Source organism: Ambystoma mexicanum, chromosome 10 (assembly GCF_040938575.1).
Source record: "Ambystoma mexicanum isolate Mex_15411 chromosome 10, UKY_AmexF1_1, whole genome shotgun sequence".
Taxonomy (NCBI): Eukaryota; Metazoa; Chordata; class Amphibia; order Caudata; family Ambystomatidae; genus Ambystoma; species Ambystoma mexicanum.
In genome coordinates, this window is record NC_090932.1 from 537,025,948 (window position 1) to 537,044,735 (window position 18,788).

General features: G+C 46.8%; 1 protein-coding gene across 3 annotated transcripts in view; it reads left to right on the forward strand.

Annotated features, from left to right (window-relative positions):
• Positions 1–18,788, forward strand: part of FARP2 (FERM, ARH/RhoGEF and pleckstrin domain protein 2) — a 4,051,843-nt gene that overhangs the window by 179,174 nt on the left and 3,853,881 nt on the right. The gene's annotated exons all lie outside the window — the stretch shown is intronic.

The following is an 18,788-nucleotide window of genomic DNA, read 5'->3' on the forward strand; positions in this document are numbered from 1 at the left end:
CCAATACTCTGCGGTTACCACTGGATGTCGGACCATATGCACAGCATGTGAATCTAAGCAGATACAATCATCAGAAATGCTATTACGGTGAGTAATGCATGTTTTATTGCTCCCTCCATTTGTGCTCTGAGTGAGACGTCTCTTAATATCATTTATTTTAGACTCCAGCGTGGCCGACTTCCCCCTCTTCCCTGCCCACATCAATGTTTACCAACACAGGTGCATGGTCTGAGAGGTATTTCACCCATATTTCTACTTTCGTCTCCTGGGGAATCAGAGATGCTGATACCATGATCATGTCAATCCTAGAATATCCCTTATGTACCGCGGAATAATGCCTGTATTCCCTTGTTTCCTCCTGGAAGATCCTCCATGTTTCAATTACTCCCAGATCTCTAAAAAGCTTTCCCAGTGCCTGCCGACTTTTTCCCTTCTGCCGCTGTAGCTGGGAGTGTTTTATTTAGTGCCGAGTCCATCACACAGTTAAAGGCCCCGCCTCTCACTACCTGGCCTTCGCACCAGCCTCCTAGTTTCTGCAATATCCCGGTTATATATGTGGCCTGTTTCCTATTGGGAACATATAGGGCAATTATCATGAAGGTTTGACCTTTTATTGTGCCCTTGAGGCCCAGGTATCTATTTTCTGTGTCCTTGATCAGTTGTTGCTTCCTGAACTCCAGGTCGCGGTTGAGCAATATCGCTACCCCTCTTGTCTTTTTCCTGCTGGAAGCATATAATTGGTGGGGGAAAGCCTTATGGGCCATCCTCTTCTCATCCCCAGGCAGGAGATGCTTTTCTTGCAGGATCCCCATTGATGCGTGCATCTCTACTAACCTTCCTAGAATTGCGAGGCATTTCGTTGGTACGTTTAATCCCTGTACGTTCATGGTAATAATTGTTGCTTTAGCCATTTGGTATGGTTAGGTCACTATATTGCTTCCAGCCGGTGCCCATCTTCTTTCTTAAGTTACTGTCCCTCTGAACTTTGAACTTCTTCCCCGCCCCTGGACTCTAAGCCTACTCGTGTCTCTTCCCTCTTTCCCTCCCCAGTACTCTCCTCCCCCTCTCCCTATTCCCAACTTTTCCCTTTCTCCTCTCGTAGCCAGGCTTCCAGAGGATCCCCCCCACCCCCCTGGATTCGTCCCAGGGCGTTGGGCTACATTCCCCTCCCGGGTGTTTTTGCGCCAGGATATTTTCATATCCAGTTGATTTCCAAGCTGCGCCGCCCCCCTACCTGCGTCCGGTCTCAGTCTATGCATCCTGCAGCCTTCCTCCTCCTTTCTGGACACCTTAACAGTCTAGATTCATGGGTGTTCTACTTTGTTTTCCGCCTCTGTCCGGCTCAGTCTTATTTCTTATGGGGGCCATTCAGTTTAGTTTCCCTCCCGCTTCTCCTTCTTTTTAGTCGTTCATTCCCATGGGTTGTCAGTTTCTTTTTAAGTGCCTTGTTTCGGGCTGTGCTCCATGTGATTCTGGTCCTCGTCCAAGTGTAACAGCGCTAGCCCGTCTTCGCATGTGCCGATTCGTCGTAGTTTACCTTCCCAGGTGAAGTTTAGTCCGAAGGGGTAAGCCCACTTGTACGAAATGTGCTTTGCCATGTTAGCAATGTGACTAATGCAACCAGTCTTCTTTTGTGTAGTGTTGAGAGGGCCAATTCTTTATTTAATTATTTATTAGCATTTGTTGAGCCTACAGCAGCCCTTAGGCATCATGGCGCTTACATATCGTAGGCGATACATGCTGGTTACATATATACAAGACATAAGATTTAAGGTTAACAGGTTGTGCGTGAAAGAGAGGACTTGGTTCCATGTACAATTCACAGAGTGAGCATAAACATAGCTTGGTTACAGTGTAGGAGTGCTAGACGTAGATGCATTATAAAGCTGGATACGGCTTCCATTGACCGTCCGGTCCATTTGCGGCTCTCAGAATGTCTTCCTTGAAGATATGCGACGACATGGCTGCCAACACGTCTCTGGCCTTGCTCCCGGGTTCTTTTCTCTTGGGGCCCACTCGGTGAATTCTGTCTATCAATGCTTCTTCTGGCTGGATACTGTTTAACAGGCTACTAAAGCATTGCTGCATGGCGTCCTTTAGGTCATTGTCGATCACTGATTCTGCTAGACCTTTCATCCAAATGTTGGACCTGCGGGATCTGTTTTCTAGGTCCTCGGCCTGTATTTCCAGATTGTTTGTTTCCCTGGCCACCTGTTCCAGCAAATTGCTGCATTGTTTTGCTTCCTCTGCCTTACTGGATAGGCCCCTCTCTACCACATCCACTCTTTCACCCATTTTACTCATCTCCTTTCTGACCTCTTGTAGGGCTGATTTCAGCTCCTCCTTCATCCCCCCACCCCCAGTTGACCTTGAAATACATTTGTCATCCTGGTTTCCATGCCTTTTAGACAGTATAGTAGTTCCTCCTGGTCTGTTGCCATCTTGAGGGTGTTTCGTTTGTGTCTATCTCTGCTGTCTCTTGTGGTGGCAAGCACTTCAGTGCTTCTTCCGGTTGTTTCTGTCTCCAGCACCTCTCTAGTTTCAAAGTACCTTTGGCTCTCGTTGGGGTGCTTTTTGACCTTGCCCCTGGCATCAGGAGCTCTCCGACCAGGGCCCGTGGGTGTTGTCCTCCGTTGGTTATCTTGTGGGAGGGTCAGCTGTCGGTGCTGTGGAGTTACCGGCCCAACTGTTCCACCCTGTTCTCAGTTGGGTACTCTTCCGTTGTGTTTGCCATGTTCTTTGCTTCCTTCCCCCTTTTGTTACATTGTCAGTCGATTGATTGTCTTTTTCTGTACTCTTGTGGTTATTCTGGTTATACACTCTTCGGCTCCAGCTTCCCCCTTCCGAATTTACTAGCCCACCGGCTGCCGTCTTTCTGCGGGTAGGTCTAAGTTCCCTTCTCCCTCCACGTAAGCTAGCTCCTTTCACTTTACCCCCATAGGCTGCAGAGGGGTTGGTTCTCTCAGGTGGGGGGTAGGTTGTAACACTTCTTTTTTGCTAATAATTTCACTATTTTTTTTCTTCACTCCCCCTTTGTAACCACAAACTTGCATAACGTCCTTGTGGAATGCCTGTGGAGTGTTTGTGTCTGTGGGAATCCACTGGTGTTTCAACTATGAGGTGTATCCACAGTGTTTTCTTTTAGGTCTGTCAAGGATGGTGCGGGCACCTCCTACAATTTAACCCAGGAGGAATTGTTTTCCAAGCGTTTAGGGCGTTTCCCAGGGGCCCAGGTGTCAGTTTGATGTTGGTGTTTCATGACCTATAAGCTGGGCTACTCCCGACGTCTCTCCCTGTCACCTCTCATGGGTATTCGGAGTATGGGGAGGGAGGTCCCTGGATCATGCTCCTCTCGCTTCGTTGTTTCAATGAGTTTCCCCCCCGCACCCCTCATGCGGGCACCTCTCTCCCCTCTTCTCCAGCTCCCGCCCGGAAGGTTGCTCTGTTCGGAAAGGGGGCGATGCGGGGCTGGTGTGAGCTGTTGTCCCTTGGACCCTTTCAACTGTGGGTCTTTGCCGTCACTGGGACCCGTGTGTCTTTACCCGCTGCCCCGGGTTTTTATGTGCTCCTAATTTTGCTGTGGACACATTTGTCTGGAGTCGGGCACATTGGGAAGCTTTGGCGTGGGGCGGCTTTATTACAGCCTCTGTGCTGTAAGCATGCCGGGATTCGCGGCATATGATCGCCTGCTCCTTTCCCCACGTTCTGTGTCGATGTGCACCCACGGCTCAGCTGATCTTGCCATCAGCACCCGCTGGCGTATTCTTTGCCAGATCTGTTCCCCCCACTGCTCCGTTAGTATGGCCCGGGATTTCCCTCCAACTTACTGTGTTTCAATGTGGGCCGCGGGGTTGCTTCTGCACTGTAACCATCTCCCTCGGGCTGTGGGCTCCAGCATGCAGCTCCTCCGTGCCTCCGCTATAAGCAGGCCGTCCTCTGATGTATGTCCCGTTTTTTTCTCGCATAGTGGAGCACTGCTGTACTCCTGCGGGTCACAGTCTCCTCCTGCCGCTCCAATGAGGTCACAGGGGAATGTGGGGCGCCGTCTGATGTTGCTTCTTGCCGTGCTGATGCTTACTCAGGTCTGCTATGGTGGCGGAGACGTCCGTTTTCACTTGATTTCAGCTCCTGTCCAGCATGCCACATTTCATATGCGTCGCGGGGGCGGAGGGTGCTTGATTGGGTAATTAAGGCTTGCTAATGTCTCCTTATACTTTCCCACCGGACAGAGCTCGGGGGTATACACCTTCACGGGCCGCGGCCATCTTGGAATACCTATGGTGCCATCTTAATGGAGAAGACTTCTTTTAAGTCCTGCCTTTGGTGTGTGGCCCAGTACCTTTGTGTCGACACTCACAGGGTCTGTTACTGGTGTTTGCCTTAGGAACACTCTGAAGTTCATGCATGCATTGTGTGAGGAATCCTGCAGATCCCTCACTAAACTCCTACCTAAAGTCTCCTCCAAGGTGGCCTGAGAACCAGGGACCATGGGGGTGGTACTCTGTGGGAGTCTCACTTTGGAGGAGATGAGGCTTAGGGTGGTGAGGAGATCCCTGTGGAATGAGACACAGTATTTGTCTTTAAAGGGGAAGAACCTTTTACATGTACCAAGCCATGTAATGGCTTATTGTCGTTATGATTTGTCAAATCCACGTATTGAACATCCTAATGTGGGTAACGGAAAGTCAAAATCCTTAAAGATCTTAAGTAAGGAAAGCCTGTCTGAGACTTATAAAGTTAGAAACCATCCCAACTCGCAGAGGTACAGGGAAAGGAAATCTGTTAATGATGTGAGAGAGGGGCATAGTGACCAGAGCAGTGATTGAAGTGAGTGGGAATGGTCGGGAGTGGTGTTCCACTTCTTTTTTCTGTGTACTATTCCTCTACGTTTTACAACCATATTCACCATTCCATATAGAGGATTTGTCCATTCATATCCCTGTGCAAGTGCAAAGTTATAATCAGAGTCTTAGTTACTAGTCACTAAGACTATTGCAATGCCCCGGCCGTAACACCGTTTCACATGTTGCGCTATGCTTCCACCTACCCTCTCTCTTGCCAAGACCACAGTTCCACTACTTTTTTCGGTACACGTCTACCACTGGACAAGAGACACATACTCGGAAAGTAAGGTTTCAAAACCTTCATTTAAAGTTTCAGGGTTGGTGTAATACCTAACTGGCCCTAACTCTAAAGAGTTGTATCCCTGAAATTATGTTTCTAAGGGCCTGTATGCAAAAATGCGTAACTGTTTCTTTGTTCAAAATTAAAAAGGTGTGGTTCAACTAAAAAAAGGAAAACAATGGCTGATTTTCGGTGGCCTTCCCGGCCAAGCATAATTTCAGGCTCACAAAATGAGTTAAGATAACAGGGGTGTGTGAAGAACCTTCACCACAGGGTTCTCTCTGCGGTCTCACTAGTTTGGAATTCCCTTCCCCAAGCTTAATTTCTTCAAATGTAACGTAACGTAAAGCAATTTAACACAGTTCTCTATCTCTCAGGGTTCCCTTCCCCAAGTTTCATGCTCTCAAATGGTTGTACACAACAGTTCCTCTTTGGTAGGCTTCTCAGGGTTCCCTTCCCCAAGTCTCAATCCTCTCAGGTATTGCAAAACATATTCTACTTCGTCAGGATATGCCTTTAACACATTTCTTTCATGGGGGTAGTGTCAGACTTTCGAGAACACTGGGCTCTTTGCTCCTCCCAGGCGCGAGCCCTCGACCATTTATTAACACAAAGGATCCCAATGCCACTATACGGTTTCTTTAGGTCATAGGGTACACCGCCACTCCGTTACCAACATTGTGTTCACATGACAAGAAAAACCTTTTCTAAGCGGCAATCCATACACTTAAATAGGCACATTTTAATGATTTTATTAAGTACTCAGTTTAAAAATACATAAACAACAATCACCTAGCATACAACAAATCAGTAAACTGACATGTGCTGTGCAAAATTTAATACACTACGTGCTGTAGTCCACCATCACAGTAAAACCATTTATTCACGCTAGAAATACCCTTCTGATGCTAAATGTACTCGACTAGCTAAATGCATACACAAATTAGCAGACCCTGTACATAAGTCTTATGCTAACTTAATACATTCATACTCTACACTGTCAATTTTCACAGTGGTATTAGCCCAACATGTTTTCGTTCTTTGTCATTAATCACAAATCAACTTCTTCACGGGAGATACTGTCAAAACTCAGTTCTTGGCACTCATTAATTCGATGCAGAGTGTTCAGTGTAAAATATTCGGTAGCCGGTTTCTCAATTCGCATTCTGTACCCTAGTCTAAAGAAACAGTATTAACAGCTTAAATGAGTGCTGTTGCAATGCAATTCGTCATTTTCTGTAAGTGAATTAATAACATACAGAAGACTTGGTGCTGTCAATTGCATAAGTGTAGACAGACCGGTTGGTCAAGTAGTCTTATTCCTAGGCAACAATCTGAAAGAAAGTGAAATAACAAACATTGAGAACGTGGACACACTTTAACATCTTAAAAGGCATGCTATTACACATCTAGACTGAGAACCACGCTCGCAGTCTCAGTTTTGCCTTACAATATACACGACCATTCTCTTGCACCACTGTATTACAATAAATCTCAAACAATTAAAGGTTATATCTATCTCCTGTGTCTTCCAAGCTCCTGACACAGAATAGCCTGACATCCGAGGGACATGTATTGCAACATCATATAAGCTCCAGGCCTGCGCTGTACCTTTTAAGTTGTCAATGCCTTTATCAAATGTACCTAGGTCCTTCCAACTTTATGTCATGCTCTCCTTAAGCTGACATCTCGACATTTCACAGTGTATGAAATGAAATTCAATAATCCATACGTAAAGCCAGAGTGAAAGTTACAGTGAGGCGGTTGTTCAAACCAAAAGTTGACTCTACTATATCTGCTTTCCTGAATACAGAAATGTGACCTCATAGTCAAGAAACTCATACGTCCGGGACTCAGTCTATACTATCGACTAGTCAAGGCTATATCCGTGTCGCCACATTAAATTCCGACTGCAAGTATACTTCCTTGTATCGCGCGCCACTTCCTTTATTGCTTACTGGAAGTCGGAATGTATCTTTAGTGAGATGGTCAGTATACAGGTGCCCATAGGTCGCCGTTACCTGCAATGGAAAATAAAACACGAGGTTTGCCCAAAATGATTCGAGACAACCCCCGTGCGTCGTATTTCAAACACCCACTCGATGTTAACTCGCCACCTCCTCCAGTAATCTTACCTTGTTGAGGCAACTCTAATTCCCAGAAAAATTAGTTTGGGGACTTCCTTCCACTGCGCACACTGTCTGACAGTGATTATCCGAACCATGAGACTCCGCACTGTTGCATTAGATAAACGCTCAGCACAGAACATAGTCCCTCTTCCGTTTCCGCCTTTTCAAAACTCTAAGACCAACTTGTTGACCATCTTGGGAAGGTGTTACCCGGTCCCCCAAGGAAACCAACCGGAAGGCTTGAGGGACTTCTGCACTGTACGTTAATTGCGTGATGACTACTAAAACGCCAACTTAACAAGTTAGGCGGCCAATAAGTAAAGGCTGGGTCATTGAATAATGAACACACAGTGTCGTTTTTATTCTTAAAACCTGCTCCAGTCGACCATTTCATTGAGACCGCACTCTACCGTGCCACATAAGATTATACATTCTTTTTTGTAGTCTTCTTTTGTCACTAGCTGATGTACCAAATGGTGATATCTGTAAGAGGACAGTCCATCTGATGGTATCACACTTCAATCATGCTATCACACTGTCCCATTTCAACGAAGTGACCAACTAATGGTGCTGTCAAAACCATATTTCTGTTACAACTTCTGTGCTCCGAGATGCAAATCTTCACCCTCCTCTCTGTCATACCTATGTATAGTTTATCACAAGGGCACCAGATGGCGTATATCACCTTGCAAGAGTGAGTTAGTGAACTGTTTCTGTCCCCAAGGTATTGAGTCCAAGGTTCACTTTTCTGTTTCTTTTGGTAAACCTACAGTTGTTACACATCCCGCACAGGGTGTGGCCAGTGGGCTTCGATAAGCCCAGGTCGCAGTAATACACATCTGATGTTGACTGGGTTTATAAATGTCATTTTTCGTTAGCAAATCCTTCAGGTTTGCTCCATGTTTGAATGCACATAAGGGTGGTTCTAGAGGACTCTCGCCTCCCTGCAAGATATGGAAATTCTTCTTAATTATCTTATTCACTTTATTTAACAGGTGATTAAACGTGTTCACTGTAAAGCACCACAGGGGGGGCGTCTGTACTCCTGCTCTCTATATGGCAGAGGAGAGGCACAGAGCACCCCAGCCAAGATTCTCTATTATTGGTAACATAGTCCAGCAATCAAGGCTAAGCTCTCAGGAGGTGATGCAGGCTGGTTCTTAAGTACAGTGTAATCCCCAAGCACCAACAAAGGAATGTCCAAACACTGTTGGTGAAAACACAGTCTTTATATAAATAAGGTTCAATGTTATATACACAATCACAATAATACACTTTGTAGTCTGGCAATACTAAAATGGCAAATATATACAGATCTACGTGGCACCACTCATACTATTGATTCCTTTAAAATGCGTGCACGGCTAACAGCCCCACAATAGTATATGAATCAGTTTGTAAGATGAATCAACGAGAGACCACAGAAAGAATACAAGTTAAATCAAGCAATGGCAGAACAGTCTATCCTACTACCATGAGACGGTTCTGTGCGAGGATCCCCTCACCTGGGCAACCTGTAAATAAAGCGTATTTGACAAGCCCAGTCCAATTATGCTTAATCTATTTTCAAGACCTTCTAAAATGTTGCACGACCCCTAAAGTACCTGGTTACGTAGAGTTCTTCGATGTCGTCGACGGGCCCTTCTTGAGTGCACTCCCTTTAAGGCAGGAGCCACGGGTCGTCGAGATTCGGTAAAAAAAAAGGGTGAAAACTGTTGTTGCGGCAGCAGCTTTGGTTCTTGCGGTGCTCGTTGACGATCGGTCAAAAACGTCCTGCAAGTTGAGGCGTGCGGTGCACCTCGACGACGAGTATTTGTTGCCGCAAAGAGTTAATGAAGAACTTTAGCCCAGCAAGTGTGTCGAGTTGTCAGCTTCTCTGCGGTCTTCGGGTGGCGGGAAACCCACCAGTGGATTCTCCTTGGTCATCAGCGGCCTTGACTTTCTCCAGCAGGAAGAAAGCGGTCCACGATGATGAGCAAGGGAGTCCTTGTTTCAATGTTCTTAGGAAAAGGAGCAATACGGCTCTGGTCGTCGATGGCGGTCGTCGACGGTGATGGACATCAATGTCCGGGCGCTTTGCTTCATGATTCTGCGGCGGTCCCCGTCTCCGGTCGGCAGCCTTTTGAGGGTCTGACGTCCAGGGAGCTTTGGCAAAAAAATCAGCTGGTGCACGATGGTCCCTCGTAGCTCAGGAGGGGGTCTTCTAGCCAGCTCCTCTCTTGGATCAGTTCCTAGACAGTCCCACAGCTTTCAGATTAGCGAAGGACAGCAGCAGCAATCTTTCTTCTTCCAGTGGGCTTCAAGGTTAAGCATCAAGTATCGACTTCAGCTTCTGAACGATTTCCATCAGTGAGAGGCCCCCAGATATACTGTTGATCTCCCAGTCACTCTACTGGGTCACACTCTGGCAACCAATCATTCAGAAGGGCATTCAGGCAGTCAGGCAGCCAATCAGGCTCACAGTGCATTCAGGCCATTCTCTCCATCCAGACAATCGCAACACAGAATGTGGATTCGGACAAGCACTCTGCCATTCAGCACTCCACACTGCATTCATCCCAGTTTCAGTCATTGTGTCAAACACCAGATACTAGACACCCATAACATGAAATGCGTATTCGTCACACACTCCATTCATCCAGGTCCCACCCCATGGATGTACCCACAACATACAGTCATTGGGAAGGCTCCAGCCAGTCTGGCCTGGACTTCCCCACACTACCATATATGGAACTTCCAACAGCCAGTCAGGGGGAAGGGACAGAGTCAGGGCTTCCTGGGACTTCGGGAATACAAGGTAACCGACAATAGAAAGCAAGAGGCCACAGGGGCCATCTTGTTTCCTACCAGGAGTCAACTGATTCCAATGGCAGGTCCTGGGTATCCCAAAATGGGGGATACTCGGAGCACCTGACAAATTCAGCATGGAGCTGCCATCAGCCCATGCCCTGCTCTGTGGCCACACACAGGTGGCCAAAAACATACACTAGGAGTACAGGGTTGCACTCCTACCCATGGGTGCCATAAGGGTATCCCAAGGGTCTATTCACCAAAACCAAAAAGAGGAAGAGCTGCACCGCCAGGAGTCCCACATGAACTGTTGCGTGGAAAACAAGACAGAACATACATGATAAGGCAATAAAGGACAAAGATACGGAGGCCCTTTCCCTCCAATCCATTTCCAGCATCACACTCGCAAACACCATCTATTTGTTGACCTGTGATTTGTCATTATATTCATGTAAGGCCTCCCGGTTGTTGTTTTTAGACCCCTTATATGCTTTCTTAACTATTTGTTTTGGGTTGCTCCTCGCCCTGAGTTTAGAAAATAGATCCAGGGCTTCACACTCCAATGCTTTCATCTCAAACTATTTTGTTTCAGCCTTAAAATCTGACCCATGGGAAGGTTCTCTCTCGTATGACGAGGATGGCAACTATTGAACAGGAGTAACAAGTTTGTTGGCTTATGAAACGGTTTAACGTGCAACATATTTTTGCTTGTATCAGCCCATATTGCAATATCCAAAAAATTGATTTCTGTTGAACTTTGTACCGATTTGTGAATGTGAGAACTTTTTGTTCATTGATCCATGTCATGAAATGCATAAACAATGTTTCTCTGTCCCAAATTATCAGGATATCGTCTATGTATTACCTCCAAAAATGTAGGTTTGGTAAGAAAGGGTTTGATTCATTATAACATGTAGCTCAAAAGCCTCCACATAGAGATTAGCTGGCGGCGGGGCTACTGAGGCCACCATGGCGGTGCCGTGGATTTGGTGAAATATTTTGTTATTAAAACTAAAATCGTTTTCGGTGAGAGCCAACTCTGCACACCAGAGAACGAAACTGTTTGGTGTGATCCCGTCCCTTTTTGCCAAAGAGTTGCCCTATGAGGAGTAGGAGTTGGGAGTTTTTGTCAAATGGAAATTCCTCGATTATGTTAATAATTTCCATTGAATCCTGGATGAACGAATACATACCTGTGACAAAAGGTTTTAGATGCCGGTCTGCAAATGTTGATAAAGTTTCTAAAAGTGAACCTATTCCTGATACAATGGGATGGCCTGGAAGGTTTATGAGCGATTTATGAATCTTAGCTAAAATGTAGAATTTCGGAATACTTAGATTCTCTGCTATTAGAAAGTTATGTTCTTGTTTGCAGGTCCAACCCTGTGTGTATGCTTTGTCCACTTTAGTGTTGATTAGCCCTGCAACCGCCTTGTAGGGTCTTCAGCTATCACTTCGTAGAAAGACGTGTCTTCCAATTGATCGTTACACTCGTCTATGTATTTTTGGCATCCTAGCATAACACTTTTACACCACCCTTATCTGCCTTACGCAGAATAGATATTCGTATTGTCAGCCAAGCTTTTGACTGCCACCCGTTCAGGCCTGGTGAGATTCTGAAATGGTCCCTGTTTAGTCACCTCTTCCAATTTAGATAGATCATGCCAAACTCTTTTTGAACACCACAGCTTCTGGTGAGTGGTTTGCTACCAGCGGCGAAAATGATGAGCGATTACGTAACCCACTCTCATTCTCCTGCAGCTCAAACTCTTTATTCTGGAAAAATTGCTTAAAGTGAATTTTCTGTAATAGATGCTGGATTTCGATCAGAGTTTTTAATTTGTCGTACCACATTGTGGGAACAAAGTCGAAACCCTTGTTCAACACTGTGATCTCATCATTATTAGGTGAGTAATCAGACATATTCAATAATGAGTCTGGTGGCTTTCCGTCTGTCGTGGTGCATAGTCCCAGTCGTCACGGGTCGTACCTTCTATAAAAATGCTGCTGTTGTGGTGGAGGTGGTCTTTGTCCACCACAATCCTGGCGGCTCGTGTTCCTTCTATTTCTAGAGTTACCATTGCCCCCTTCGTTGATGCCGGCCTCGATTCCTAATATCGGGTCTGACCCTTGGCTTTGTGGTATTATTGTCACTTGAACTCTGAGCTATAAGATGTATTACCAAATAGGACTTTGCGTCGTTGGTAAGTTGTACCTTGTTGATTTGCAAATGGGTTGTTCCCCTCTTGAGTGCATTTGAATGTCTTATCATGCAAAAGTTCATCAAATCTTTCTTCATCCGATCTCTCATTCTAGGGGCATCAATTTCTTAATCTCCTTTTCCATTTTCACCTACTCTCTTGTAATTTTGATTGCCATATCACTTGCTGTGTCAATAATGAGAATAATCCAATCAAGGCCGCATTTATTGGCACTATAACCACATTAAATAATAAAATCCTTATTATCAAAAAATAAATGCGGTTCGTTCCGAACAATTAACCCTTGAGGAAGGGTTCCAGTTCGCAAATACTCTATCATTATTGACCCATGTAGATCTGTCAGTATGAGACGCTTCTTGAGCTGTAATAACTCATCCCATTTGCTCAGGTTGGAGATTAATGACCCCTCTCTTTCGTCTGCAAAAATTGACGCTCTTGCTAGGAGTTCGGTCACAAATTTGTCATCATAAATTTTTACTTTCTCAACACTCATATTTACAATGTGGTAGCTCGGCCGCCAACAGTCTGTTGAGTAAATAATTAAAAAACATTAACTTATATCACCCAGTGCCTCCTCAAGTAGTCATATACACACAACAAAATTGCGTACTTAACCCGCTACTAAGGGGTGTCTCGCGGATGAAACCGCACCACCACCAACAACAACAACTTTGGAGATACTCTGGGTTGGTAAGGACACTGGGATCATACCATGATGCAGACCATTTATTAACACAAACAAAGGATCCCAATGCCGCCATACTGTTTCTTTAGGTCATAGGGTACACCGTCACTCAGTTACCAACATTGTGTTCACATGACGAGAAAAACCTTTTCTAAGCGGCAATCCATACACTTAAACAGGCAAATGTAAAATATTTTATGAAGTACACAGTTTAAAAATACATAAACAACAATCACCTAGAATAGAACAAATCAGTAAAGTGACATGTGCTGCAAAAAATTTAATACACTATGTACTGTAGTCAATAATCAATCACCACTCTGACTTCTATCCCCACTTCTTATTCTCTACACCTTTCTTCTGGCATCTTGTGCCTCTTCACTTCCTCCTTTTCTGTGGTGCACACTTGCACCTTCCTTTCACTTTACTGTGCCTCTCTCCCTTCCCCAAGCTCAGGCCCCTTGCAGCTTCAAACACAAAGTTGGTTTTATCAGGATGCTTTTTGATTTCTTAGGTAGGCCTCTCAGGGTGCCCTTCCCCAAGCGTAGGTCCCTCTAGTTCCAAACACAAGTTCAGCTGGTCAGGATGTGCCATTTCCATATGTTCAGCTTTTCTTGCATGCAATCCTCCCATGTGGTAGAATCGGAGGCTTTCGAAAATAAAATGCCAGGCTCTTTGCTTTTCCTAAGCGTGACCAATCTGATCCTTTGCCCTTCTTTCTTTCTTACTCTTGCTTTGTTCTTTTTATCTTTAGAGCCTTCCTGCACCACTTTCATATATTCCTTTCCTGTACATATTCTGTACCTCTTTCCTGTTGCTTAATACTTGACTTTGTCTTTTGGCTTTGATAATCCCAATCTCCTTAGTTTTGCATATATTGGGTTTCTTCAATACGAATCTCAGTTGCCTTTAACCATTTCTTCTGCATACAGAATGTCTTTTTTGCACACTTTTCACTTTCAGATCTTTGCCCCGCCTCAGCCACATGCACGGCAATGGGTTTCACTCTCTCTAACTCACCCAGGTATCGCAGTGCTGGCGGGTAGCTCCTTGGGATCTGTGGGCTGAGGTCAGGGTCTCGCCACCTGCCCCTGGGACACCTCTCGGACCGGCAAACGTCCCAGAGGAACAAGCACTGGCCTGGACACTGCCAACAATGAGCAGCTCTCCTTACTCCAGCTCCATGGAGACATGGCTCCCTTGCCACGCTGCAACCCTCGAGCCACACCGGGTCAGCGTCTCGGTGTCCCGCTCTCCTCCGGACCTTCCAGGCTTCCTGTGCTGCAAATTCTACGTTCCCAACAGCATCCCCAACTCGCTCATTCAACTGTGAGGAGTCGTTCCTTTTATAGCTGAACACAGTCAAGTGGAGTCAGGTGTGAATGGTTACTTACAAATGCCTGACTCTATTAGTGGGGACAGTGGTTTTCTCTAAAGTAGGTTTCCCTTACTTTCCCCCATGTTATTCCTATGGGTAATCATTATTGCTTCTAGTCGCCGCCTACTCGTCTTAGTAGTTGTTGGAAATGGGGAGGGGGGTGATGCGGTGAGTTTGAAAACTATCTTTATGGGTGGAATAAATATAGGATAACTGACCGAGAAAAGAGAGGAGTCCCCTGGCTCAGTTTTATACCACTGCGATGATTCCCTTTTTGTTTCCTACTCCTGGTCCCCTGCCATGAAGGTGCTGATCTTGTCGGCCACCCTGGAGTCTGAAAGGTGGGGAAATAAATAGGTGCTAGGTCTAAAGACCTATTGTTTCCTCTGACCCACCACCTTGCTTGCTTTTGTTCTAACACGGTTTCTGATGTTTGTTAATCTGCTTAGAATCACATGCTGTGCATAGGTCCGACATCCAGTGCTCACTGCGGAGTATTGCATTTTGTTTTTCGTAGTCGAAAAGGGGACGTCGACAAGGCGTGTCTGTAACACTATCCCTATAGTGACGTGCGTTGTACCCACAATCCCTCACGCGTCGAGGTCCCTCAGATTGTTTTTTTCCACCCAGCTTCTGGTCGCCTTACGCGGAGCTCCTAGAGAGACATTGCAAATACTTACTACGGACCTCGGTCCTTAATTATACTTATTATATTGTTAAAGATCCCTCCCCTCGACGTTAGCTGTGAAGCTGTTTCTCCGCCGAGCAAGTTTTCGACGGAGGGGAAGAGACGGAGGAGATCCTTCGGCGCTGCCGAACACGTGGCCTGGCCTCGCCGGCCAACATACAGTAGGGAGAGTGGGGGTTTGAACTTTTATCTTCTCTTTGAGAATGTCTTTCTTTCTCCCCTATCTTTCCCTTGGGGTTGTTATCACCAGTTATTATTGCCTCAGCTATGGAGAGGACACCTTTTAAGTTTTGCCCACGCTGTAGGGGCAAATACACTTGGAAGGACAAACACAAGCTCTGTAATCGTTGCTTGCCCCTCGATCATAAGGAGGACAGCTGCGCGGCCTGTAAGCTCTTGAAACCAAGAACTCTTAAAGAACGCAAAGTTAAGAGGTGGGCGGACTACGCTATGTCGAAGTCAGTTTCCTCACCCGCCGCCGCTGTTACAGAAAGTGACGAGGAGGGTGATAACTCGACGTCCGTTACGGAAGTCATTAACCCCCAGAAGGAGCGCTCGCGCTCCTCGACGTCCGTTCCCGGCCCCGACGGGCTCGGCTCACCCCCTGCTTATGGGGATGAACACCCCGGCGACAAGGACGCACATAGACCCCATAGGCCTAAGCACACAACCCACGGCTCTTCTTCGTCGAAGACGAAGGATCCATCAGCGCCGAAGGGGACGCAGGGCACTCCGGCGTCTACCTCAGACCGTAAGGGTCTCAAGCCCCACCCGCAAACGCAGCCGCGACCAGCGATTGGGCTTTCATCAAACATGGGCGCTACCTCAAAATCATCCGACGTAACGCTCCATAGAGCGGCCGTCGAGGAACAACGCGTAACGCAGGCAACGTCGACACCAGAGTCCTCTACTGACAAACTCGTTGTCGAGAGCCTGGCGAGAATTGTTTCCGAAGACAAACGTAAGCGGACGACGAAACAAACGTCGAATACCGCACAAAAAGCTATGGAAACGCCGAAAAAGCACAAGAGTAGCCAGGAACTGCCCCCTTCATCTAAGGGCACTTCTGAACTACCGGAGGGCTTTTCAGAGGGCGACGGAAACCTTTCTTCGACGTTGTGGGAGCGTTCTAAGCGTTTTGAAGGTGAAAACACCGATTTCCCCCCTCTAGACTATTCAGGGGTCCCCCATGAGACCCTTGAAAGACTCCATTCTTGTATGGAGAAAATGGAAAGGTTTTTGGGAAACCAAAACCCACCCACACCCAAAAGACCAAGAGAATGGCGCCAGGATGACCCTAGGGTCAAGATTCCTAGGCTGTTTCCCCCTTCTACAGACGTATATGACCTCACTGAAGAGGAGCAATACCTCCAGGAAGATGAGGAGTGTTTGGGTGGAGAGGAAGAACATGAGGAAGAGGGGTTTGAAGAAGATCCTTACACTAGTGCAGGAGCTTTTGAAGAAGATACAGCTACCTCGCAGCCCTGGCAATCCCCATCAGTGCAGCCTTGGCAATCCCCATCAGTGCACTCAGACCCTGATGTCTTTCACCCTTCTCCTCCCAAGGATTCACCTATTGGAAACACCTCTCCCATAGATGGCCAACCTTCACTTAATGCACTATTGCGCAAGGCAGCAGCGCATTTTGAAATAGACACAGGGGAGACTCTTCCTGACATAGACTTTGTAGAGAAAGTTATTAAAGAAAAAGCCCCTGTTAGTCAGTCTATTCCGCTGCTGGCTTCTATAAAGAGAAGAATAACTCCTTCCCTTTCCAATCCTGCCTTAGTCAGAGGGGTCAGCCCTCGGATAGAAAAGCTCTTCAGCCCTTCGTCCTCTGACCCTTTGTACATCAGAGGACATTCTATTCCGGACTCCCTCGTAGTTACTAATACAAGAAAAAGAGCGGGGGAACCACTATCCACTAGTGAGGCACCACCTGACAAAGAGGGCAAGAAGCTCTATGCACTTGGGAAGAGAATCACGACGTCCGCCGCCTTCTCAACTAGGATTGCAAATAACAATTCCCTACTAGCTAGCTACGCAGATGCGCAGTGGAGCAAGCTGCGCAGCGAAGCAGAGGACGCACCAGAACCCCTGCGTTCATGCCTGTTAGCTATAATCTCAGAGGGAACTCTTGTAAACCAGGGCATCGTAAAAAACTCCTTAGATGCCGCAGAGACGGCTGGCCGTTCCCTGGTTCAGGGAATACTTCTCAAACGCCATGTCTGGCTGCGCAATAAGGGATTTAAGCCGGAAACCCAGGCTTCCCTGATAAATAAGCCCATAGAACAAACACATCTGTTTGGGAAAGCAGTTGATGAGGCCCTAGAATATGCGAAGAAAGAGTTTGATACCATCAAGACTCTTGACCAAATTTCTAGGCCCCCTAACAGACGCGGCTATGGCAATAGACGCTCCTTTCGTGGCCAACGCCAGCAGCAAAACCAACAGCAATTTTACTCTGCTACCAACTGGCCCTCTAACCAGGGTAACCACACCCAGTTCAGTCAAAGAGGCCAACGCTGTGGCAGAGGAAGAGGTCGCGGCTCCAGCCCCAAAGGTTCCACGCCCAATACCAACAAATGACCCGAAGATTCGGGTCCCCTCCCATGCATCACCGGTCGGGGGCCGGCTAACATCGTTCCTTTCAGCATGGGAGGGAATATCGTCAGACCGCTGGGTATTATCCACCATAGCCCACGGATACTGCATCGAATTCAACGGTTCCCCGAAGTACAGACCCCCACGGAACCGACTCATGACACCGGAACACCTCACCATTCTTCTTCAAGAAGTAGAAGAGCTACTGAAAAAAGAAGCTATAGAGGCTGTCCCCCTATCTCAGGTAACAGAAGGTATTTATTCAGTGTACTTCCTTGTACCCAAAAAGGACTTAACCATGCGCCCTGTATTAGATCTGCGCCCAGCGAACAAGTTTGTCAAACCCCAAAAGTTTCGAATGGTGACCTTGCAGGAAGTAATCCCACTGTTATCACAAGGGGATTACATGACAACACTAGACATGAAAGATGCATACTTTCATATTTTAATGTTGCCAGCGCACAGAAAATACCTCAGGTTCAAGATAGAGAACAAACACTACCAGTTCAGAGTACTACCCTTCGGGATAGCATCTGCACCAAGGGTATTCACGAAAGTACTGGCAGTGGCAGCGGCCCACCTGCGCAGGTTATCCATCCCGGTATACCCTTACCTCGATGACTGGCTCATAACGGGATTCTTACGAAACATGTTTCTCCAATATCCAAAAGACCGTAGACCTTTTGTCCCAACTGGGCTTCTCCATCAACGAAAAGAAGTCCAGCTTAGACCCCAGCCAAATCAAACAATTCCTAGGGGCTCTAATTCGAACTAAGGACGGCCTCGTCTTCCCCTCCAACGAGAGGTTCCAAAACATGCTGTTTCAGATCCCCCATTATGTGGCAGGTCGAGAGGTGACGGTACGCAAAGCAATGCGCTTGCTAGGGATGATGGCGTCATGTATTTATTTGGTACCTCACGCGCGCCTGCGCATGCGCCCAATGCAAGAGTGGCTCTACAGCCAGTGTTGTCAGGCCAGCGGACAATGGGACGATCTAGTGGTGGTCTCGCAGGCCTTGGTTCTCTCGCTACGGTGGTGGACAAAAGAAAACCTGTTATTAGGGAAAACTTTTGCCACACCCGCAGTGGAAGCCACTCTAACCACAGACGCATCCCTTACAGGATGGGGGGCTCACCTATCCCATCAGACTGCTCACGGAGCGTGGAC